At 39.7% G+C, this 25,174-nt stretch overlaps 1 pseudogene; it reads right to left on the bottom strand.

Moving 5' to 3' along the window:
* Window positions 1-17,723: 17,723 nt before the first annotated feature.
* LOC110199705 (transcription factor AP-2 gamma pseudogene) lies at window positions 17,724-24,467 on the bottom strand (annotated as a pseudogene).
* Window positions 24,468-25,174: the final 707 nt, after the last annotated feature.

Raw genomic sequence — 25,174 nt, 5'->3', positions numbered from 1 at the left:
AGAGATAGAATTCCAACCTATGTCTTCCGAACTGCCATCCAGTGTTCTTACCACAATACCATACTGTCTCTTAAACACATCACTCTAACATATTTTTAAGAATTTTTAAGAATTTTGGACAGACTTCCAGGTCTCTATTCTCTAAACTTCATGTTTTATTGCTACATCTCTTCTGGAAAAATCTGGGGAAAAAAATCTTCTGGAAAATTCACCAAAAATACCCTAATACATAGCCCTTCAGTGTTACTTTGTGCCCTGGGTGGGATTTTGGTTTCCTTCCAGGGTTTGGTTTTCTTGGCCCAGATGTTAATGGACACAGAGGGTGCCTCCCAAATTATGAAAACCTCCTCCTGGAAGGTTCATTAACAACCCAATCTGGCAGTGTTTCATGCCCCTCGCTCCTTTTTACTTGTTATAAGCTGTTTATTCTCAGGAACTCCCAGACATGTCTGCCAATTTTGTATTAAAGCAATAAATAGTGATTTACTTACCACAAAATATAACTGTCAAGTGATCTTTTCTAGGGCAAATGAGAGATGCTACATTTCCCTACACTATAATCATGAGGTTTAAAACTGTAAGGGGTGGTTTAGTCTAACCTCTCTCCTTTTTTATGTAAGAGAAAATAAGAATGCTAAATCAGTAGATCAGGAAACTAGTGATTAATTATCCAGATTTTAGCAAAGCATTTGATAGCCTCTCATGCTATTAATTAGGTGGATTTGGAGATAAGTGGTCAAAGGATACGAACAAATGGTTCTCCAAAGAACATTTGCAAACTATTAACAACAGTGTTTGAAACAGTGTTTAAGTCACTAAACATAAGAGAAATGTATATCAAAACATGCCCAGAAAACTGGCATCGATGAGAAAAGATGGTAACGGTCAATGTTGGAGAGTTTGTGGAAATATAGACACACTGATGCATTGCTGGTAGAGCTGTGAATTAGTACAAACATTCGGAAAAGCAATTTAGAATCAAGCAAATAAAGTGATTGAAATTCTTGGACCAAGGGATTCCACTGCTAGGCATATGCCTCCAAGGAAGTCATTAATAAAAAGGCAGATTCCATATGCACTAAAATACCTATAGCAGCACTTTTCGTGGGAGCAAAGAACTGAACACAAAATAGATGTGCATCAGTTGGGACTAGCTAAATTGTGGTATGTGAATGTGTTGTAAGAAATAATGAATATCATAGTGGTCAGGGGCGGAGCCAAGACTGCGGAATAAAAGCAATTATTTGCTTCAGCTCTCCCCTCAAACCCCTCCCAAAAATGGCTCTAAACAAATTCTAAAGCAGCAGAATCCACAAAAAGACAAAGTGAAACAAATTTCCAGTCCAAGACAACCCGGATGGTTGATCAGAAAGGTCTATCATGCCAGGCAGGGAGAGGAACAAAGTTCAGTGTAGGCATACAAGCAGCACAGGCTTCAATGAACCTGGAGCAGCCCTCAGAGGACTGAATCACAGGCAGCCGTGGTTTTTTCCAGACTTCCCAACTCACGAACACCAAAGACAACTTAGAAGGTCAGTAGGAAAAGTCTGTGACTGTGATGAGAGAGAAGCTTGGTCCCAGGCCCAGTCTCTATGCCTGGTCCCAGGGTGGCGGCTGCTTCCTGAGCTTCGGGCCCACAGACTGAGGCAGAATCAAGTGGCTGATCAGAGGAAGATTGCGGGGATCTCTTTGCTGATACAGGATTCTCTCACTTTGCCTGTGCTTGGATCTGGGTCACAGTTCTGGGTGGTTGTCCTGGGATGAGGAGGAGTGCTGTTAAGGTAAAGTTTGTAGTAGTCATATAGAGAAAATCCTCCTCACATTTCCAAGGCAGAAAAGAGTGCTTGTGGTCACTCATAGATCAGAGTGCAGACCAGGAAAGGAGTAACACCTTGCCCCTTACCATACCACCTTGGAAGAACTGAAAACTTACAGGTCCCTAGAAGTATCTCTGACACAGCTGCACAAAACCCCTGAAGCTTAGGACAGTACATTCTCCACACTGGAAAGAGACCCTACCTTAACAAAGAGTTTACAACTCAAGTAATTGGCCAGGATCATGAGCAAGCAGCACAAAAAGAGTCAGACTACATTATCTTACTTTGGTGGCAAAGAAGATGAAAATATACAACCAGAAAAAGAAGAAAACAAAGCCAAAGCTCCAACATCCAAAGCCTCCAAGAAAAATATGAATTGGTCCCAGGCCATGGAAGAGCTCAAAAAAAGGATTTTGAGAAGGAAGTAAGAGAAGCAGAGGAAAAACCCAAAAATATACTGATGAAAATAACACCTTAAAAAAATAGCCTAATCCAAATGGCAAAAGAGGTCCAAAAAGCCAATGAGGAGAAGAATGCCTTCAAAAGCAAAACTGGCCAAATGGAAAAGGAAGTATACTTTCTTAAAAATTAGAATGGAGCAATTGGAAGGTAGAGACTATATGAGAAATCAAAGCATTGTAAAACTAATCCAAAAGAACAAAAAAAAAATAGAAAAGAAGGTGAAATATCTCATTGGAAAACAACTGATGTGGAAAATAGATCCAGGAGAGAGAACTTAAAAATTATTGGACTGTCTGAAAGCCATGATCAAAAAAAGAGCCTAGACATCATCTTTCAAGAAATTATCAAGGAAAACTGCCCTGATATTTTAGAACCAGAGGGCAAAATAGAAATTGAAAGAATCCACTGATCACCTCCTGAAAGAGATCCCCAAAGGGAAACTCCTAGGAATATTGTAGCCAAATTCCAGAATTCCCAGATCAAGGAGAAAATATTGCAGGCAGCCAGAAAGAAACAATTCAAGTATTGTGGAAACACGATCAGGGTAACACAAGATTTAGCAGCTTCTACATTAAGGGACCAGAGGGCATGGAGTATGATATTCCAGAGGGCAAAGGGGACAGTATTACAACCAAGAATCACCTACCCAGCAAAACTGAGTAATTCTTCAGGGTGAAAAATGGTCATTCAATGAAATAGAGGATTTTCAAGCATTCTTACTAAAAAGACCAGAGCTGAATAGAAAATTTGACTTTCAAATACAACACTCAAGAGAAACATGAAGAGGTAAACAGGAAAGAGAAATTATAAGGGACTTATTAAGGTTGAACTGTTTACATTCTTGCATGGAAAGATGATATTTATAACTCATGAGATCTTTGTCAGTATTAGAGTAGTTGGAGGGAAAAATTATATGGATAGATAGATAGAAAGATAGATAGATAGATAGATAGATAGATAGATAGATAGATAGATAGATAGATAGATAGATAGACAGACAGACAGAGGGCACAGGGTGAGTTGAAGATGAAGGGGTGATATTTGGAGAATAAAATTAAGGGCTGAAAAAGAATTATACTAGGGGAAGGAGAAAAAGAGAGGTAGAATGGGGTAAATTATCTCACATGAAACAGACAAGAAAAGGCTTTTACATTGGAGGAGAAATGAGGGAAGGTGAGAGGGAATGCATGAATCTTATTCCCATCAGATTTGGCTTAAGGAGAGAATAACATACACACTCAATTAGGTATGGAAATCTATCTTACCCTACAGGAAAATAAGGAGGGAAGGGGACAAGACAGCAAAGAGATGATAGAGGGGAGGGCAGATTCAGAGAAGAGGTAATCAGAAGCAAACACTTCTAAGGAGGGACAGGGTCAAAAGACAGGATAGAAGAAATGGGGGGGGCAGGATAGGATTAAGGGAAATATAGTTAGTTTTTCACAACATGACTACTGTGGAAGTATTTTGCGTGACTACACATGTATAATCTGTATTGAGTTGCTTGCGTTCTCAATGAGAGTGGGTGGGGAGGGAGGAAGGGAGACAATTTGGAGCCCAAAGTTTTAAAAACAAATGTTAAAAAAAAATGTTTTCACATATTTCACAAGATATACAGGAAAGGGGGAATAGAAATCTATCTTGCCCTAAACTAAAATTGGAGGGGAATGAGATAAGAGAAGGGCGAGATAGAAGGGAGGGCAGATTAGGGGAAGTATTCAGAATGCATGCCATCTTGGGGTCGGGGAGGGATGAGATGGGGAGAAAATTTAGAACTCAAAATCTTGTTGGAAGTGAATGTTGAAAACTAAAATTAAATTAATTAATTAAAAAAAATGAAAATGAAGGACAAATAACACACAACACCAGGAGTATGTGAATGATGAGGAAAAGCTTGTAACAGCGGGTTCTGTCTGGCAGCACATCTGAATTGAGGGCTTCAGGGCTCATCCTGGTTTTTGTTTGGGAAGAGACTACCTGAGGGAAGTGGGGAGAGGTTATGGGCACTAGGACATACTGCCTTGAGCATTTTAAATAGCAATTGCTATTCAGTCGTGTCTGACTCTTTGCCACCCCATCTGGGGTTTTCTTGGCAAAGATACCACAATGGTTTGCCATTTCCTTCTCCAGCATAGCATTTGTACTATAGCTTAAATCGTTTGATTATAATCTCTGGCTGTTCCTCGTGTGTCTATAAACACATTGTTTATCTAAGAAATAATGAATATGATTAATCTAGAAGATCACGGAAAGACTAACATGAACTGATTCACAGTGAAATAAGCAAAGTCAAGAAAACAATATGCACAACAGCTACAACAATATAAATGGAAAGAACAGCCACAAAAAATAAAAAATAAATAAATGTTGCTAAATTACACAGAAAAATTTAGCCCCAAAGAAGGAATAGAAGAAGACACCTCTCTCCAGTCCTTTGTAGAGGTAGGAGACCCATGAGTATGAAAGATTTCACATACTATCAGATTTTTAATGTATTGATTGGTTTTGCTGATTTTTTCCCTCTTTCTCTTTTTCTTTAAAAAGAAAGTCATTGTTATAAAAGATTATCTCTGGGAGGTGAAGAAGAAGGAATACAGAGGGAAATTTAGGCAATGTAAAAGCAAAAAATATCAATAAAAATAAATTTTTACATAAGCACATTTTGAATTGGTTGAATTGCACACCCAAAGATTAGTCATTAAAGGCTCAACATCCGCTTTGATGGATAAATCCAGCAGAATGCCCCAGGCTCTGCATTTAGTCCAGTGCTGTTTAACACTGGTATCAGTCATTTGGATAAAAGTATCAGTTACGTGATTGTCAAATCTGCAGATGATACAAAGTTAGGAAGAACAGCTAAGTATATTATATGAGAGAGTCAACATTATCTTGACAGGCTAGAAGACTGGGACATACCTGATAAGGTGAAAGAAGAAGAAGGAGGAGGAGGAAGAGGAGGAGGAGGAAGGAAGGACAGAAGGAAGGAAGAGAGAGGAATGGAGAAAGGAAGAAAAGAAGGTATTCATATGCTTGAGTTTAAAAAAATCAACTTCACAAATAATATTAAGGAGGTATGTAAAGAAAATAGTTCTTCTGAACAAGATATGGAGGGGTTCAGTGGCCTGCAAACTCAATATGAGCCAACATTGTGATCCTGTAGCCAAACAAACTAGTATGATCCTGAGCTATATTAAAAAGAGACATAGCATCTGCACCAATAAAGTAACAGTCCCACTTTACTCTATGCTAATGAGACTACATCTAGAGAATTGTGCTCATTTCTAGGTGTTATGTTTTAGGAAGGACAATTGATAAGTTGGAGAGCATCCTAAGGAAAGCAAATAGAACAGTGAAAGGCCTTGCATTCATGTCATATAAAAATTGGTTAAAGGAACGGGCTATTTAAGGTGGAGAAGAGAAGACTCAGGAAAGAATTGATAGTCTTCAATTATTTGAAGGTAGGAAAAGAGTTTGATTTGTTTGGCTTGACACCACAGGGAAGAACTGGGAACAAAATGGGTAGAAGTAGTAAAGTGGTCAATTTAGATGAGTTAAAAACCTTTCCAACAATTAGAGCTATCCAGATGTGGAATGAGATGTCTTGGGAAGTAGAGGATTCTCCTTCATTGGACAGCTTCAAGGAAGGGCTGAATGACTGCTGTTCAAGGTGGTAATTCTTTTTCAAGTATGGCTTGACAACAGAATGCCATTCTGTGTATTCCATTTGTGAAATTCAGTGATTCCAGGACCAGAAGGGAGAAAGGTTGTCCAAGGTCACATAGATATTAAATAGGAGCACTAGAATTTGAACCTAGTACCTCTGACTCTGCATGGAAAAATTCATTGCCATGCACCAACCTGGCATTTGCATAAATCATAGCATCATTGTTTTGGAGTTAGAAAGAGATCACCTAGTCAAAATTTACCACTTACGTCTGTGGGAACTGAATCCCAGGGAGGTTAATTGACTTACCCAGGGCCAGATAGCCAGTTGCTGACAAAGCCAGGTATTGAACCATGGTCTTCTGACTTTAAATCCAACCCTTTTTGTACTGTACCAAGCAACTTCTCAATAAATGATGAATACAGTTCAGGTATTTAATTTAAGCAAATTAAGTCCTCTCAATGCCTCAATTTTACCTACCACCACCACCACCACCTTCCTTATGAAACCATCTTCCTGAAGAAGATGGTCATCTTCATCATTGCACTAGACTTAGCCAAAGTGGACTACTCATCAGTATCTCATACAAGTGCCTGGTATTTTCTCATTTTTGTGCCTTAGCACAAGCTACTTCCTTTATGAACCCACCCACTTATATATAAACTAGGGCCTATGGAAATCCTACCAGTTTTTCAAGATGTAATTGAAATGTCCCCTGATCCATGACTGTCTTAGAAAGTAATGCCTTTGCCTATCTTGAAAATCTCTTAATAACTCTGATATTCTCATCATGCTTTATTCTGCATAATGGTAGTCTAATTCAATTTAATTTTACAAATGTCAATTAAATGTTTCTTGTATGCAAAGCACTGTTCTAGGCACTGGATTGTTATAGGAAATTTGTTTACACATTATAACCTCTCTGGTCATATTTAAGCTCCATGAGGACAGGGGCCATGTTTCCATTATCTTTATATCTTTCCACCAATATTTAGCATGACAACATATATAAAATGTTTTGCAAGCCTTAAAGTACTATACAAATGTTAACTGCTACTATCATTAAAGCAGACAATTAACATATTAATTTGAATACAGACTGTAATTTTTCCAAATCTGACTTTCATAAGTGCAACCTACAATCAGTGTCACTTTTTCAATGTATAATTAAATGTGTATTTTTTTTTCTTTCAGAGATGTTTCGTTTTAGGGGCATGGCCCATATTCAAGGGTGCCTTGTATTTGGAGACTAACATGGTGGAAGGATGTTATTGAATTGATAAATCGATGAATGATTCAACTCCACAGAAGGATCCTTTCATATGGCTAGGAAATGACTCCATATAACACACTAAGGGAAAACCAACAATGCATATAAATCACCCAGTCTATGTTCCCCTTATACAGAAGGGATGCTAATTTTAAGAGCTGTTTTCTTAGGTACTCAGCCTGCTGTTTAATGGGACAAGACTTCATTTGTGATGTATGGACCTGTTGCTGCCCTTAATTCATTGTCTAGACACAGAGGGTCCATGCACTTCACAGCCTATAAACCAATCCTCTATAATGTGCCACTTTAGCAGATGGATTTTTGTGGTCATTGACAAATTAGGTATATTGTGGTCATTTGGCCTTTTCAGAGTGTTGTTTTGGAAATCCTGACAGATGGCTGAACAGTGCTGCATGCTGCTGAGTCATTTCAAGAGCTTTTCCACTGAAGTTGAAGTCATATTTATAACCAATGAGGGTCTTAGTGACCCACCTCCACCTGAACTCACCAGGCTTGTGTGGTCAGAGCAGGCGCCACAAGGCAAAGCAAGGACATTTTGATCAAATAGAATGATGGCTTCATGTTCCAGTGGAAAAGGTATTGGATTTGTAGTCTGGAAACCGGGGTTCAAATCCCTGCACTAATACTAGTCATTATCAGTTACTTACCAGTTAGTGAGATAAAATTTGTAAAGCATTTAACATATTGCCTGGAATACAGTAGATGCTTAATAAATGCTTATTTCCTTCCTTCCTAGTAGTTTTAACCAAATCACTGGGGCAAATAATTTCTGTTCTCTGGGTCTCTGTTTTCTCCAGTGTAAATTGGGAGTGATAAACATTCTTACTGACAAGACAGGTTATTGTATAGAATTCAGTAAACTCACTAGGTTATTGTAGGAATCCAATAAAATAAGTCATATAAATGTAAAGTGTTTTGTAAACTGGAAAGCATGCAGTCTCTCTCTCTCTCTCTCTCTCTCTCTCTCTCTCTCTCTCTCTCTCTCTCTCTCTTTCTCTTTCTCTCTCTCTCTCTCCATATGTGTGTGTGTGTGTGTACACATGCATTGTTCTATTCCTGCCTGAGCCATCACCTTGAAACTGCTTAATGTCCTGATATGACCAAAAGTATGAGATTCCGTCATTTTTTGTGGGAATATTGAACTCTCCTGAAATGCAGCCAGAATGCTGGCTACCACCGTGGAATGCATATTACCAATGACAGTCACTGGGCAGTAACCAGCCATGCCACGGAAAATGATGGTGTCTCAGCAGTCCACAATCACGACTCATGATTATACAGTTAATGGCTTGTGGCCCCTCTTTTGCTACTCTGAAGCTGTTTACTGCTGACCTCCAATTTAAAGGTGACTCCTTGATCTAGTGGTTAGAGCCTAGGGCTCAGAGCCAAGAAGATTTGGGGATTACATGTTGGCAGAGCTGCTCGCTCATAGTATGACCTTGGGCAAACCACTCGACTTCTTTAGGAGTCAATCACTTAGCTTTACAGCAGTTATATTAGCAGAAACACCAGAAATGAGGTTTTGCAAGTAAACAGAATGACAGTCTATAGTTCCTAACAACTTACTGAACAACAATCCATCTTACATAGTAATTATTATAGATAAGGAGACATTGATTAACAGAAGGATTGAAGACTGTGTTCTAAGACTAACTTTTGGAAAAAAGTATGACATCTATTAAATCCATCTTTGTTTTGTTATTGGGTTTTCCCCCAAATTCCCTTTCCATTCCACCTACTGCAAGCCTGGTGCCCCATGTTGTTTACAGGCTTCTCAAGGACTCCTCAGTGTACCATTTTACCTTCACTACTGATTCTCTCCCATGCTACTATCTCTACTTTTGGGGAAAGGAATACTTCTTAAGATTTGTTTCAGGAACTCACTAACCAGAGTCAAAACTTACTGTAGGCAAATCCAGTGACTGATCTGACCTCAGGTGAGTTCCCATATTACTGGCACAATCCAAAGACCCACAAAATCCAGCGGGATCCTTCAGAGATATCCACTCTCCTAGACACATTAAAAATAAGACTAATAGGCTTTTGTTAATTCTTACAGCAAAAAAGCACAGGGAGCCCCAGAAAATTAACACATAAATGAAAGGGGAAAGTAGAGAATGCAACATCAACTGAAGGTAGGGAATCTTGACTTCTCTAAACCTGTTGTCCATGACAGTCACCCCAATACTGCTATAACGTATTTTGGTTTTTCAGAGCACTATGGCTGGTCTTGACAAGCCCCATCAGTGGAATTCTGGCACTGCCTTTAACACACTAATTATGATAATTTCCTAGATGGTACAATTAAAGATAGCTTGATCTTAGGACAGCTAAATAGTGCGATAGATATATCACCTGGAGTCAGGAAGATCTGAGTTCAAATCTGGCTTCAGACAGTTACTAGCTGTGTGACCCTGGGGTAATGACTTAACCTATTTGTCTCAGTTTCCTCATCTGCAAAATAGGGATAGTAACAGCACCTACCTCCCAGGGTGGTCATGAGGATCAAATGAGATAGTAATTATAAAGGGCTTAGCACACGGCCAGGCACATAGTAAGTGCTTTATAAATGTTATCATCATCATCATCATCACCATTATTACATTAGCCTTTTGACCTATTTTCTTTATGCCTTCATACTTGCTATTTTCATGATAGTTCTACTATTGTCAAAGGGACATGTCTACTGTTGCCTCTATCTTATTTTATTTCACTGTTCTTATTTTCAAACCCATATTCTCTTTTTTTTTAATTTGGTTAGGCAATGGGGTTAAGTGACTTGCCCAAGGTCATATGTTACCTATCTGAGGCCAGATTCGAACTCAGGTCCTACTCCAAGGCCAGAGCTCTATCCTAGCTAGGTGATGCAGTGGATAGAGCTCTGGCCTTGGAGTAGGACCTGAGTTCAAATCCCACAAAAACTTACTTCTTCCATGACCTATTCTTGCAATGACCTGTACTCTACCAACCAAAACTGCAATATCCTACCATATGAACTACTACCCAGAAGGTGTTAATGATTGATATTTATTTGATGTATCACCCCTTAGTCAGGAGGCATAATTCTAGACACACTGCAATGAAGACCACAATATCTTAACTCCAATGGATAAGTGTATAAATAGATCTCCCTCCAAGCTCACACTCATATAACACTTTACAGCTTACATAGCACTTGCTTTACAACTACCCTGTGATATAAATAGTACAAATAGTATTATAATTTAACAAAGGAATGTAAGGTGTAGAGAGAGGAAATGATCTGCACACAGTCATATAGCAATAGCACAAAAATACAGTGTCATGCCTTTTGATTTCAAGTTTTTCAACTATTCCATGCTGCCCTTCAGCCTAGATCAGGAGTTTTTAGTCCGGTGTCCAAAAGCTTACTTTGTAATTTTTGATAATTATATTTCAATCTGATTGGTTCCCTTTAACATTCTATGTATTTTGTTTTATGCATTTAAAACATTATTGTGAGGAAGGCCCATAGATTTCACCTGACACAGGGGCCCACAACATATACAAAAGGATGAGAAACCCTGGCCTAGATGAAAGAAGAAGTATATTGCTTTATTATAGTGGTGATTCTTTATGGGTCTGGGTTGAGCTAAATGGCTGATAAGGTCCCTTCCAACTGCAAAATTCTGAAATTCTATGAAATATGGTGCCAATGGAGAGCAAAGGAAGCCATTCCTTTCAGAGGAAACTTTTTAATACATTGCTCTGGGCTGCATCACTTATCTATTCAAAAACTTTCAATGCCTCCTTACTGCCTAACGCATCATATATAAATGTCTAATCCTAGCATTCAGAACTGTCCAAAATATGACTCCAATCTAATGATAGTGGAGGGGAAGATGAATATAAATAACTATAATACCTAGGGAAAATGTGCAAAATGCAAAGATGAGGTCCAGGCAAAGAGCTTTGAGGAATTTGAGGATGGAGAGATTGCTTTAACTTGGGGGGGGGGGGATGATCAAGGAAGGCTTCATTGATGAGGTGGCACCTGAAACAATCCTTAAAGGAATGCAAGGATTCCAACAGACATAGAGAGATGTTTATTCTAGATATGGGGGGGGGTGGGGGTGCATAAACAAAGGCAAAGAGATAGGAGGTGGTAGGATGCGAAAGACTCCTCTGTTGAGAGGAGTCAGAATCATGGAATCCCCGAATTTAAAGTTGGAAGACGCTTCAGTGACATCTCATCCTTTCTAGTCTGGACTGGCTGGAATGTAGAGTATATAAAGTTATTCATGGAAGTTAGGTGATGCAGTGGATAGAGCAGGGAAAACAGAGTTCAAATCCTGCCTCAGACACTTTTATTAGCAGTCTGACTCTGGGCAAGTCACTTAAGTTCTGTCTGCCTCAATTTCCTCCACTATTAAATAGGGTTAATAACGGCACCTGGGTTATTGTGAGGATCAAATGAGGTGATATTTCTAAAAAGTGCTTAGCAAAATACTAAATGCTCATTTCCTTCCTTCATTTTTTCCTTTCTTTCACCTTTCCTTCCTTCCTTCCTTCCTTCCTTCCTTCCTTCCTTCCTCTCTTCATGTCTTCAACTCCCCCATTAGATTGTGGGCTCCTTGAGAGCAAGGTTTGTGCCATATCCATTTTTCTTTCACGAATGCCTGGCACATACAGGGCACTTAATAAATGTGTTGAAGTGAATTACAGAAAGTATCTAAAAGTTGCATGTGGATGCAGAGAAGCAAAGATCTTCAAAAACAGCTTAGTACCATGGAAACAACAGTCTGTTTGGAGACATGGAGAGAGTTCGTTGTGATCTTGGGCAAGTCACTTAACCTCTCTAGGCCTCAGTTTCCTCATCTATAAAATGAAGAGGTTGAATTAGCCGGCCTCTAAAGTCCTTTCCAGCTATAAATCTATGCTCTGTTTTCTGCTATATCCACTTAATTCAAAATCCACATCATATTTTATTGGAGCAAACATTTGATAGCTAACCACCTCATTTACAAGTATGCCATTTCAATCCTCCATAAAGAAAGAATTTCACTTCTTGAGAAGTGTCTGTTTATTGATTTGTAGTTATAGAATGTGGGGAAAGGCTTTTCAACTGTAAGTAGGATAACTATTGTCTTTGCAGTTGCTTTTAAGAAGTAAATTCTATTAAGCATCAGATAGCTTACATATTTTGAGGATTAGGGTTTATTATCCATCAAATATAGTGCAACTTGTTTTGAAATATTTCTCACAGCTTACCCAAAGGCTTTCCAGTCCTGGGAGGCAAAACAGAATAAAGTCCTGGAGATATTAATTCCCTCCCCGAACACTCACTTTCTATAGCAGAGGTATGATGATTTTGATAAAACATGATTTTTTATGCTATAATAAAAATATTAAGTCTGTACAGGAATATTCCTGCCAGGGGCCTTTTACCCACCCCTTATCACAAAAAGGAAGGCACAGTCATTGAAACAATGAGGACTATAAACAGCTGAAAAGCATGATGGGATTCATTAGGACTGGCTAGATGGATACGAGCTATCAAAGAATCATAGAATTATAGAGTCAGAAGGAACCTCTGAGTTCACTTAGTCTTCCTCTCATGCAAAGCTTGAACTCCCCCTGTCTGTCTGTTTCTGTCTCTCTCTGTCTCTGTCTCTCTTCCCCCTTCCCTTTTTCCTTCTCTCCCTTTCTCCCTCTCCCTCCCTCTTCTCTTCCTTTTCCTCCTCTCTGTCTCTCTTTCTCCCAGTCTCTATCTCTCTGTCTCTGTTTCTCTCTGTCTCTCTTTGTCTCTCTCTTTCTCCTCCCTTCCCCCCCCACATTTCTCCAAAGTTGGAAACAATATGTAGTCAGAGAGGTCCTGCTTGAAAACCAGCAGTGACAGAGATCTCACTGCCTTCCTTTCAAAGCACCACGTTTTGAGGTTGGACAGCTCTAATCATTAAGCAGTTCTTGATTACATTGAGCCAAATCTTCCTCCCTGTAACTTTACACAGGTTCACAGATTTAGAGCCAGAAGGAGTGTTGGAGGCCACCTGGTCCAGTCCCTGTATTTTACCAAAGAGGAAGGATGAAACAAAACAAGGTGATTGAGATCACATAATTAAGTGGTGTTTGAACCTAGTTTCTTCGACTCCAAGTCCAGGGCACTTAACACTACTCAGTACTACTCTCCACCTTCCCCTCAGCTTCTGGATTCATATAAAATTGACCCTCATTTCTTCAGGATGATCCTTCATATATGTGAATATAGTAATCACTTCCCCACCAATTCTAGCTCCAACCACCCAAAGGATCTTTCTCCAAGATAAGGGTCTCCCATTCTATAAACTATTCATTATATAAAATAGTCCCTCTACAGTCTCAGAACCATCTAAGCTGCTTTACTTTGAATATACTCAGGGGTATGTTGGAGTCAGATCAAACAGGCTGTGGACAACCAAGTATTAAAATTTCAGGGTTGGTATTTATACCTCAGAAAAAATCATCAAATGCTACAAATCGTGACTTGATGTTTTTTGATTATCTAAACTTAGGGGAAATGTTAATAATACAAATTAACCCTAAAAATATGTTGAGCATACTTTTTTTGAGTGCTGGTTGTTAAAACATTTTCCCAGCACATCCGTGGATAAACTCTAGTTTGCCAATGTTATATTTAAGCTATGGTAGCCAAAAGCAAACTGAATATTCCAGGCATGTCTAGCAATAGGACAGAACTGTGACTAAGGATAGATAAAGTATAGGACACCTAGAGTATAGTGTCTAAGGTAGGGAGGTGGGGCACAATGAGGAATGGTTTTCAATATGACCTTGTGGCAGGTTTATAGTCGAATATAATAATAATAGGCAACATTTATTTAGTGCTTACTTTGTGCCAGGTACTTCGATGAGTGCTTTACAATTATCTCCTTTTAATATTCATCACACCCCAGTGAGATAGGTGCTACTATTATCTCCATTTTAAAGATGAGAAAAGTGAGGCTGAGAGAGTTTACAGGTGTGCCCAGGGTCACACACCTAGCAAGTTTCTGAGGCTGGATTTGAACTCAGGTCTTTCTGACTCTAAGCCAAGTACTGACTCCACTAGGATATGGACTACAGTATAGTAGAATGGGAAAATATAGATGGGTGGTTATCTCTATTGTTATGGAGGAAGCAAGGCAGCTAGGTGTCGTGGCAGAAAGAGCTCTAGGCTGGGAATCAGGCAGTCCTAAGTCTGAATCCTTCATCTGATACTTACTAGCTATGTGACCCTGGGCAAATCACTTAACCTCTCTCAGCTTCAGTTTCCTCATCAGTAAGTTGGAGATAATAGCACCTGCCTCACATAAGTACCACACAAGAAAGCATATGTAAAGTGCTTTGCAAATTTTAAAAGTGCTATATGAATGCTAGCTGCTATTATTATGCATATTGATGAAATTACCGGTCCCTTGGCATATTTGGAGTAGTTTTATAAATGCCCATTTTCTTGACACCAGAAAATTCTGTCCTTGGGATTTGTTGTTGTAACTGTTGTCAAATACAGTTATGTGTGTTGTTAAATACAATTGTAGCTGTTGTTAAATACAGTTGTGTGTGTTGCAGGAAAGACTCAAAGCCTTTAATGGACAGTAACACCCAAGAGGTATAATATCCAAACCTTGCTGAAAGGGTAGAAATGCCTTCTCCAGACTCAGTGGGACTGTCTCCTCTCCCATTCTAGACACTAAACTTCTGTTGCTGCAGCCTATAGCATAGATGGATGGTGAGCTGCATGGGGAGAGGAAATACCTTTTTTTAAATTTTTTTTTTACTTTTAGGCAATTGGGGTTAAGTGACTTGCCTAGAGTCACACAGCTAGTAAGTGTTAAGTGTTTGATCTGAGGGCGGATTTGAACTCAGGCACTCCTGACGTCAGGCCCTGTGTTCTATCCACTGCACCACCTAGCTGCCCCCTGGGGAGAGGAAATAGCCACAAAGATAAACTTGCAGATCCTTAAAGTATAAATAAGGTTCCACTAAATCTTTTAGCTACCATGCTCCACTCTCAGCCACCTGTTGAAAAGTCCTGTTTGGATCCAAGTAATGTATGGCTGTGGATGGGAAGAATGGTCTCCCCCTGTGGTAGGCTCTACAAGATACCCCAAAGTGAGTGGTTGGAATAATCCTACTCAAATGTAAATATGAGATTTTCAATACCCTTACAAATGGAAAGGAAAACAGGAGAGGTTGCTGTAAAAGCACAGATATAGTCTGCTTCTATTACTACCCTATGAGTATGGGCAAGTCACTTAGCTGCTTGGGGCCTCAGTCCTCTTCTCTGTACATTAAGGGAATTGGACTAGATGACCTCTGAGGTCTTTTCTAACTCTAAATCTATGATTCTGTGACCCTATGATCATCTGTGATCCAGATGATCCTACTTACCGGTGTGATTTTGGGTAACTCACTTAACATTCCTGGGCAGCAGGTTTTGCATCTGCAAATGGAGGATTCCACATGAACTTATCCTGATGGGGGGTTTTTTAAGCATAGCTTTTTTTTTTTTTGTAGACTGTGAAGTGCTGTACAAATGAAAGTTCTGCATGCCATATAGGTGGAAAGAACCATTAACTTGAGGGCCAAAAAAGAGGAATTTTATAACAGTACTATTGAAGATCACTCTTTGAAACCATAAGAAAACACAAAGAAAAGGGAAACTCCCTCCTTTTTTTCCTTCTAATAGGGATTTTGCAATACTCCTGCATCCAAGATGTTGGTTATGGGCTGTCTTCTAATGGGACAAGCAGGTTCTTTGCTTGCAGCATTTGGATTGCTACTGTGTAAAGCTATTTTGACTTCCACATTAAATTTGTAGCCTGGAAGCTAGCTTGCATGATTATTTAGTCCAACATGTTTCTATTGATACTCAGATATCCATGTTGCCCATGTAGGGAACTTTAGGAACTACCAGGAGCTGTCCACAACTGAAGCTCAATTGGAAGAAGAAAAGTCGAATCAATATCCCAGGCTGGGTTTAACAGGACAGCTCCTCAAAGCTTGAAGGGGCTTCATAGGTGACAACCCAACTCCCACCTGAACAGAATGCTTTTTGACAACATCCTCCCAAAATGGTCATCCAGACTCTGTTTGACTCATTGCCTCCTCTGGCAGCCCATTCCAGTTTAGGCAACCTCTAACTATTAAGGAATTTTCCTTCACAGTAAGCTGAAATCTAACTCTCCTCAGCTTCCACAGATTGCCCCTAAATGAGTTGAGCCTCAAAGGACTGTTCTTGATAAAACTATTTTGACTGCTAGTAAACAGCTTCTTCCTTTGTAAATGTTCACCAACTATCTCGTTGACCATGCATTCTAGATTTTTCCTGGAAATAATATGCTTTTCCTACTCCCTCTTCTAAAACTTAGGACTTCTAACTCTCTTCTGTCCTAAGGCACCTCCCCCCTTTCTCCATGATTTTTCAAAGATCATTCACATCAATTTGGATTGATTTGGATTTAGATCATATGGATTTAGCCAGTTCTTTCAGATACAGCCCATCCAAGCCTGGCAACCTGAATTTGTTAAAGGCAAATGTTAATAACTATCTCATTAACAATACATTCTAGATTTTTTTCCTGGAAAAAAAAGATCCTTTTCCTCCTCCCTCTTCTAAAATTTGGGACTCTTAATTCTCTTCTGTCTCCTTATGTAATGATTTCTCTTTTTTATTTCTAATGAGAATACTTTTATTATACACACATATGCACAAAACAGAATTATACTGGGAACAAGTGGTTATTCAAAATCTGTCACTTGCACTGAAGCTTCACTCATTTTTGCAAGGAATAAGTCATCAGGAAGATGTTGCAATTATTGCCTTGTGAACAGAAAGCTTTGACTAAATAACTTCAGTGGCAAGAATTGAGAATTGGAATTTCTTCTCCAAAAGTCAAAACATTTTAAATACCCTATATAACATATGTGCTTGTTATGCATAACACTAAAAAGACATATTTAACTTACCCCATTCCCTTTGAAATTTTCTATCTAGGAAACTGGACAAACTTATAAATAAATGCTGAATGGCAAAAGATCTCAACAGCATAGTCTAATACTGCAAAATATTGTTGGCATGGAAAACACATGAAATTTTGACTTCAAAAGAAACAATTTTTAATTAATAGTTTCTAAAATACTCCACACTCTTGGCTATTAGCTTTGGAAAGTTTAGAGTTTCAGAAAACATTTTAGCACCATTTTAGAGCTGGGGGAAGGGGATAGAAGATTTAAGGAAGAAGCACCCAAGAAGGACCCAAGCTTCTAGTCTTCTGATAACTTGTCCATAAAGTCTGGAGATATTGCAGCTTTAGAGAAACTCAAGACTCCAGAACAGGTGTGTAGATCCTGAATGAGGTGATGTTTAATAAAGTATCAAATTTTTCTACATTATCCCCTAGACAAGATGATGAACCCACAGGCCATATTAAGAAGGATAGTCTGGGTCCTTTTGAACTTTCTCCAGGCTGTATTCTCCCCATCCTGACCCTTTCTATTTCTGGTGCTTATCCATTTTCTCAATAGCTTTGTTAGTCTCCTCAGAGCTTCAGCAGCCTGTGTCCATGTAGGTCATGTTTTATTATTTTTAATACCTCATTTAGGTGGTTTTGGAAAGATGTCATGGCTGCACATATGGCTGCACTCCCGAAACCATGCATTATCAAACTGAACCGAGTCAGGTGGCCCTGGAGGACAGCATCCAGAACTGGGCTGGGTCTGGCATCTCTAGGGGGAGCCTGATCACAAATGAGAAGGTCTGTGAATTCCCTACAGATTTGTTTAGTAGCAAGCAGCATGTTCTTTCTGGTACTGATTTCAGTCCTTCCTAAATATGGTCTGATTAAATAGTCAGCTGCTACTTCAAATGGAAACTCACTTTCACAGACATAACCAAAATCTCTGGCCAGATGCAAAGCTTCACCTTCTACCAAGGAAGGCAATAATATCACTTTAACAGCTTTTCTACTTCTACTTAGAAGATTTAAACCGACTTTATCCAACTTTTCTCAAAAAGATTTGGTCACATTCCCAGATTTAGATAATCTCAAGACCCTACACACAGGCAAGCATTTAAGCATTTCAAAGGACAAATTCCTCCCCGGACCTTGGCTACAATCACTTTATATTTGAAGGAGTGGTGCAGGAGAGAGAGTCTTCCAGAAACAAAGCAAAATGTTTCATTATGATTAACCCACTACTCCCAGCATCCCATCCTTCTGACAGGGGAGATCCAAGGAGTTGTTTTTGGTCACTGAACTAGGACATTTCCGGACGACTTTGTGACGACCCAATGTTAGTCTTCCACATTCTGGGCATCTTCCATTTGACGGGCCATCTCTTGCACGTCCAGGATTTCCGCAGGTGCTTTATCTAGCCCATGGCTGTAGGGCTGCAGGAGCAGCTCAGAATGTCTGTCGGTTTTCCTCCTTGTCCCAGCGCCACAGGCGTCCAGGGAGGACAGGTGGGGGGACAAACTCTGGCCCAGTGTGGTGGCCTAAGCCAACAGGCTCCTGAATCTGCTGGCTGGCCGCCGGCGCGGACAGTGGATCTAGAACCTACGGTTTGTCTTGGGAGGAATATGGGAAAGCAAAGTGTGAGTAAGGCAGTGGGAAGGCGGCTGGAAGTCTGACGCCCCGGAATGTGAAAGCCATGGGTCCGGGAGGCTGTAGAAATGCCAGGGAGACTCACGTCCCTTTTACTGTGTCCGTAGTGTCAATCCGCGGACCGCGGGAAGAGTCAGCAGCGCATTGCAGCAGGTGGCGACGCCTCCGTGATTTTTCAAGTATCACCTTCATCAGTTAATTAACAATTTAGCTAGTTCTTTCAGGTGTACCTCATCTAGGCCTGGTGACCTGAATACGTTAAGGGCAAGCAAGGTCCTCTCCTATCTTGTTATTTATTTGAGGTTTCAGTTCCCTACAAACCACTGACTCTATACTTGTTACTGAAGATCTTTTTCTTCAAAAGAGGCAAAATAGAAGTCTTCATTCTGCTTTTTCACCACCATATGTTTTCATTCCATCCACTTGGAGTAGCATTTCTAACCTTTTGGGTTAGAATCCCTTTGGAAGACTTTCCTGTAGCCTCCAGTATAATTAGAAGGAAAGTCTTTTTTTCATCATCGGCCTCCACTCATCCAGAGCTTTAGCAGCCCTGATACTTTTCTTAAATGATGATGTCACCATTTTCCTTTACCTGCCCTTGCTTCCAGTTTCTGTATACATATTTTAAAAATCTACATTGGGTGATGAGTTTCTTAGGTCTCCCCGTAAGAGTCTTTAGATAGCTCCCCCTCTTTTTCCTTCCCTAAAATTGTTCCTGTTAGCAGGGTCAGAATTTCATTTCTCAGAACTTTCCATTGCCCTTGGGCTGACTGCCCTTTAGAACCTTGGGCCAGAAATTCTATCTATTTTTCCTCTGAATCGATTTAAGCACTCTCTTCAAAATCTAGAATGTAAGAGGAGTCCCAGAGTTCCCATAATATTCTAACTTGCATTCTAAAATGGAGTAATCACTTCTCCCAAAATTCTCATTGTTTGTGCTTCAACAACCAGTCCCTCCTTGTTAGTCAGATCCAAATGAATATTCTCCTCATAACTTCCCCCACTTTTGAAGAGTGAAATTATCAATATGGTAATCAAGGTTAACCAACTACTCTGCTTTTTATCAGAAAGGAAGCTACAGCCTGTCAATAGATAAATGCAATATCACTACTATAGTTCATCACTGCACCACATTTGTGATTTGCTTTCCAAACTTATTTTCTATTTATTCCTCTTTACTGAATAGTCTGCAACATACCACCTCCATATTCTGTACTGATCGTGACTCAGGCCAATCCCCTGGAAGTTAATGTGTGATATTGGAATGAAAGGAGAAACTCATATGTGATTAAACAGTTACCAAAAGGAGAATTACTTTGCCATGGCATGAGAAGAATATTCAACAAAGATATGAACTGAGAACATTCCAAGTTTATTCAGCTGAACAAAGCTCCCTTCCCTAAGTGACCCATCATTATCCTCCCACCAAGTGGCAGAAAGTACCTGGAACTACTTCTTGTTATTTTGTACCTAGGTGTCCAGGAAGTGATGGCAGTAGCCTGAGTTTCAAGTCCAGCTAAGTCTTGAGGATTATTTCAATACCTTCTATGGCAAAATTAGCCTAAATAGCATAGGGGAAGTTGAAGGTAGAGATTTAGGCTATTATTCCCACTAAACTACACTTCTTCATGGTAATGTCCAAAGCAAAACAAAAAGATATAAAACCATAGACTTCATCTATGTCAGTACATGTGCTTTATCTGCCATGGTCAAGCATTAGCCATTTCTGCTGTAGTTCAGGAAGATACCTTGGGGTTGAGCTCTGCAGAGGCCCTTCACTGGGAGGGAAGTAGGGAAAAAAGGAGAGAAGGAGAGGAAGAGAGATAAGGGGGAGAGACAGAAAGCGGGGAGAGGGAAAGAGAGAGAGAGAGAGAGTCCACTGTTAAAGTTCAATGCATTACAGTTAAAGAATTTGTTTTTGTGGAGGAAGAGGCTTTAAAGCTTATTCAATCCAAGCTCTTCATGCTACAAGTGAGGAAATGGAAGTTCTGAAAGGTGAAGCACATTTTTCAAGATCAAACAGTGAGCAGGTGGCAGAGCTGGGGATTAGAAAAACAAACTAACATTTATATAGAGTGTTATGATTTACAAAGCATTTTATCTCAATCATCTCACTTGAAACTCACAACAGTCCCATGAGGGAGATAGTTAGGCAGCATTACTGTCACTTTTCTATTTGAAGAAACAGTTTTAGAGGGGTGATATGATCTTAGTTTATGTGTCCAGTATGTGGAAGAGGTACAACCTGAACCCAGATCTAATGCCACATCCAAGGCTAATTTCATTTCACCAGAGAACTCCACATCCTGACTGTCTTTTCACTAGCTGTCCCCCTAGCCTGGAATTCTCCCTCCTCACTCTTATCTTCTAGCTTCCTTATCTTCCTCAAAGTCTCAACTAAAATTCTACCTTCTGTAAGAAGACTTTCCTGGTCCTCTTTAATGTTAGTGCCTTGCCTCTGACACTATCTCCAGGTTACTATATGCATGCATGTACACATATGTATGAATGCATGCATATGTATCTATCTATATACATATATATCATATGGACATAGTTGTTTATATTTGTCTTTTCCATTAGAATGTTAGCTCCTTTAGAGAAAGAAATGTTTTTGCCTTTCATTTATTCCAGCACTTAGCAAGTATAGTTCTTGGCATATAATGAGTGATTAAGCTTTCCAAGTCACCCTACATGCAGAGAGAAAATTTGAAGTTCTAATAGTACATACATAATGGAGAGACTGGCCAGAGAAGGCCAAGTCGTTAGAGCATGTTCATATTTGCATTTCCTGGTGCTTTAGATAGAACGTGTATGACTATTCATTACCTGACTGTGATCCAAAACATGGAATTTGGGGAAACCAGTTTTAATCACAGATGAGTGTTTATTCTTTCCTGGTCTTAGTGAATGATTCTCCTGAGATGGAAGTGCCTAAGCAAATGGTAAGTTTGGGAGATCCATCAGAGGAGTCTCATCTGGCAACCAGAATTGGTAGCAGAGTCCAACAAAGCAGTAATGGCTAACAACAGAAGAAGCACCTATGAATGGAGATGGAAAGACAGTCACCAAGGATGGCAGTAATGTCATGGATAATGAGCTCTCATGAGAGAAAAAATACCAGCTATGGATTCCATAAAGGCACAGATCTATGAAGCCCAGAAGATACATTTATGGTGAAATTCAAGAGGACTCCATGGAGGGAGAAAAAGATGACTGGGCCCCAGAATTAGAAGGTAATCATTGGCCACTCATTTTCTCTACATGTGTATCTCACCACTCCCATTGTATCTTGTTTGTTGTTCAGTCATTCAGTCATGTCCAACTCTATGTGACCTCATGGACTTTTGTCCATGAGGTTTTCTTGACAAAGATACTAGAGTAGTTTACCATTTCCCTGTCCTTCAGTATGTCCTTATTTTACAGATGAAGAACTGACAAATAGGGGTTCAATGACTTGCCCAGAGTCACATAGCTAGCAAGTGTGTGAGGCCAGGTTTGAACACAGATCTTCCTGACTCCAGGCCAGTACACTATCCATTGAACCACCCAGTTAACCATACTGCTTCCCTAATTAAGTAAGAAGGAAGTACTTCCTAGGCATTAGAAATGGCTTATAAGACTACATAAAGGGAGAAGAAGGAAAGATGAGATTAGAGAAAAGTGAATAAGAAGCTCATTAGCTGCAATTTGATATGGTGGAATGAGAGCTAGGCCTGATGACCTATGTTTGGACCCTTCCACAGATACTTTCTAGATGTGTGATCTTGAGTTAACTTCTCTCAGACTCAGTTTCCTCAACTGTAAAATGGGGGCAAAAACATTTGTACTACATATTTGTATATCCTTAGGTTTCTGGATAAAAAGTTGATTTTTTTAATCATAAAATCAGCGGAGAGCCATTGAGTAGGCGAGTGTTGGGGTTAGACCTGTACATTGGTAAGATTGTTTTGATATCCATGTAAATGACAGACTGAAGAGGTGAGAGATGAGAGATAGGAAGACCAATAAAAAGACTGTTGTAATAGTCTAGGAAAAGGTATCAAGGATTGTGGTGAGGAAAACACTTTGAGGGGGGCAGCTAGGTGGCACAGCGGATAGAGCACTGGCCCTGGACTCAGGGTGACCTGAGTTCAAATTCGGCCTCAGACACATAACACTTACTAGCTGTGTGACCCTGGGCAAGTCACTTAACCTCATTGCCTAAAAAAAAACCAACAAAAACCAAAAAAAAAATTTAATCAAAAGGAAAACACTTTGAAAATCTTAAATTGTGAAATGTGATTCATTATCTCTCCCATTTAAGTATTTTACTTTCTTCAAGGCCAATGTCAGGTATTACCTTCTTGATGAAGCCTTCCCTCACTGCAATGTTTTCTCTCTCCTCAAAATTTTCTAAAGAAGTTTGTCTGGATCTCTTCTTTGTCTTCATTGCAATCCACTATCTGATATACTTGTCTATATATACATCATATCACCCCTAGTAGAACATAAGTCCTTTGAGGTTAATCTCTGTGACAGCTTTTACCACTATATCTCCAGTGCCTAGCACAGGACATAGTATGTAACTGATGCTTAATAAATGCTTGTTGAGTTGAATTATATGGGATCCCCATTCTCTACTACTTTAGGTACCCACTATCCCCACACTTCTCTCTGGCTCTCACCTATCAAACTCTATTATAAAGAAAATGTCTGTTGCAAATCAAGTGTGCCCAAAAGTAGATATAAGTCATTGTGTTCTATCACTTCAATTCCATAAACATTTATTGATCATTTATTTTCAAGAAACTTTAGGAGGCAATGTAAAAAATTCAGAGAAGTGGCCCTAGCTCTCATGGAGCTTAAAGTCTGTTATACAATAACTCAATGTGTGACTTTATTCCCCCTCTCTGAACTTCAACTCGTATGTAAAACGAGAGGTTTGAACAAGATTGTCTCTGAGGTGCCTTTCAGCTCTGACTTTCTATGTTCCAAAGTACCTCACAGCTCTGACATTTTAATACTTATAAGCTGTTTGAACTTTCAGCCTGATTTTTAACTATTTAATCAAAGGTTTTGTATCCCATGAAAGATATTTCTGACATCACAGAGCAGATCAAAGTATGCTACCTACACGATGAACTCATACAAGCCAGATAGGGTGGCGTAAGTCTGTAATCCCCATGACTGGGGAAGCTGAGGCTGGTGATCACCTGAACTTGGGAGTTCGGAGCTACAACAGAGCTAAAGCAGATCAGGTGTCCACACAAAATCCAGCATTAATATGATAAGCACCCAGGAGCAAAGGGCTGTCAGGCTGCCTAAGGAGGAATAAACTGGCCCAGGTCAGAAATAAAACAGATCAAAGCTTCCATGTGGCTAGTAATGGGCATCAGAACTATGAGAGGCCACTGCACTGCCAACCTGGGTGAAAAAGAAAAGAAAAGGAAAAGAATCACACCACAAGAGTAGCAACCTACTCCAGTTCTATGTAAGGTTAGCACTGGCTTTGTACTTCCCACTTGCCTCAGGATCACATCAATGAAAGGAGGAGTCAAACACATGTGGAGGTACAGAAGCATAACAAAGAGGATGACATACACAAAGACATCAGGCTGCTTGTGGAACTGGAGAGAAGCCAGCACATCCATGTGGCCACTACAGAGAATCACGTGCTCCGAGGAGGTAGTATCAGAGAACCAAGGAGAAAAGGATCATTAATGAGGCAATGAAGAAAGAAATTCAGAGCTCTCGGGAGAGGAAATTGGAGACAAGATAAAGAGATGGAGGCTAGCCAAGATGGTAGAGCAGGAGGAAGCAGTATAGCCCATCTTCCCAAACAACTACTTCCAGAAAGATGTCAAAAGAGTACTAGATTGAGTAGTAATAGTAATTTTAAGGAAAAACCAGCTTGTCATCTTTCCCATGTAAAGTCCTAAAGTCGACCCACAAACAAGTAACTGGGTAGATATCCTTCTGTTGAACAGGAACATGCCAAGACCAAGCAGAACAGTCTACAGCACTGCCATTCTCATCCTGGAGAAGGGATTGAGATCTCAGCCTCTAAGACCAAGGGTCATGATCCCTCACTTTCGGAGCCAGAAGTTGGGAGCAGAATAGGGCCACACTACTAAATCCCAAACAAGTGTTCTTGACTTTATGCTACCTCTAAAGTCTCAATTCCCTCATCTGTTAAATGAGACTGAGAAGCCTTGCCCTAACCACCCTATAGGGCTATTGTGAGGATCGAATGACATAATGTCTATAACCACAAAGTGTCATACAGATGGAAGTAATTACTTTTGCTATTATAAATTAAAATGAATTTTAGACACAATAATAACTCATACCGATATAG

Source organism: Phascolarctos cinereus, unplaced genomic scaffold (genome assembly GCF_003287225.1).
Source record: "Phascolarctos cinereus isolate Bilbo 61053 unplaced genomic scaffold, phaCin_HiC Scaffold_2;HRSCAF=192, whole genome shotgun sequence".
NCBI classification, from domain to species: domain Eukaryota; kingdom Metazoa; phylum Chordata; class Mammalia; order Diprotodontia; family Phascolarctidae; genus Phascolarctos; species Phascolarctos cinereus.
Note: the sequence above shows the minus strand (reverse complement) of the source record. Positions and strands in the feature narration are given on the sequence as shown.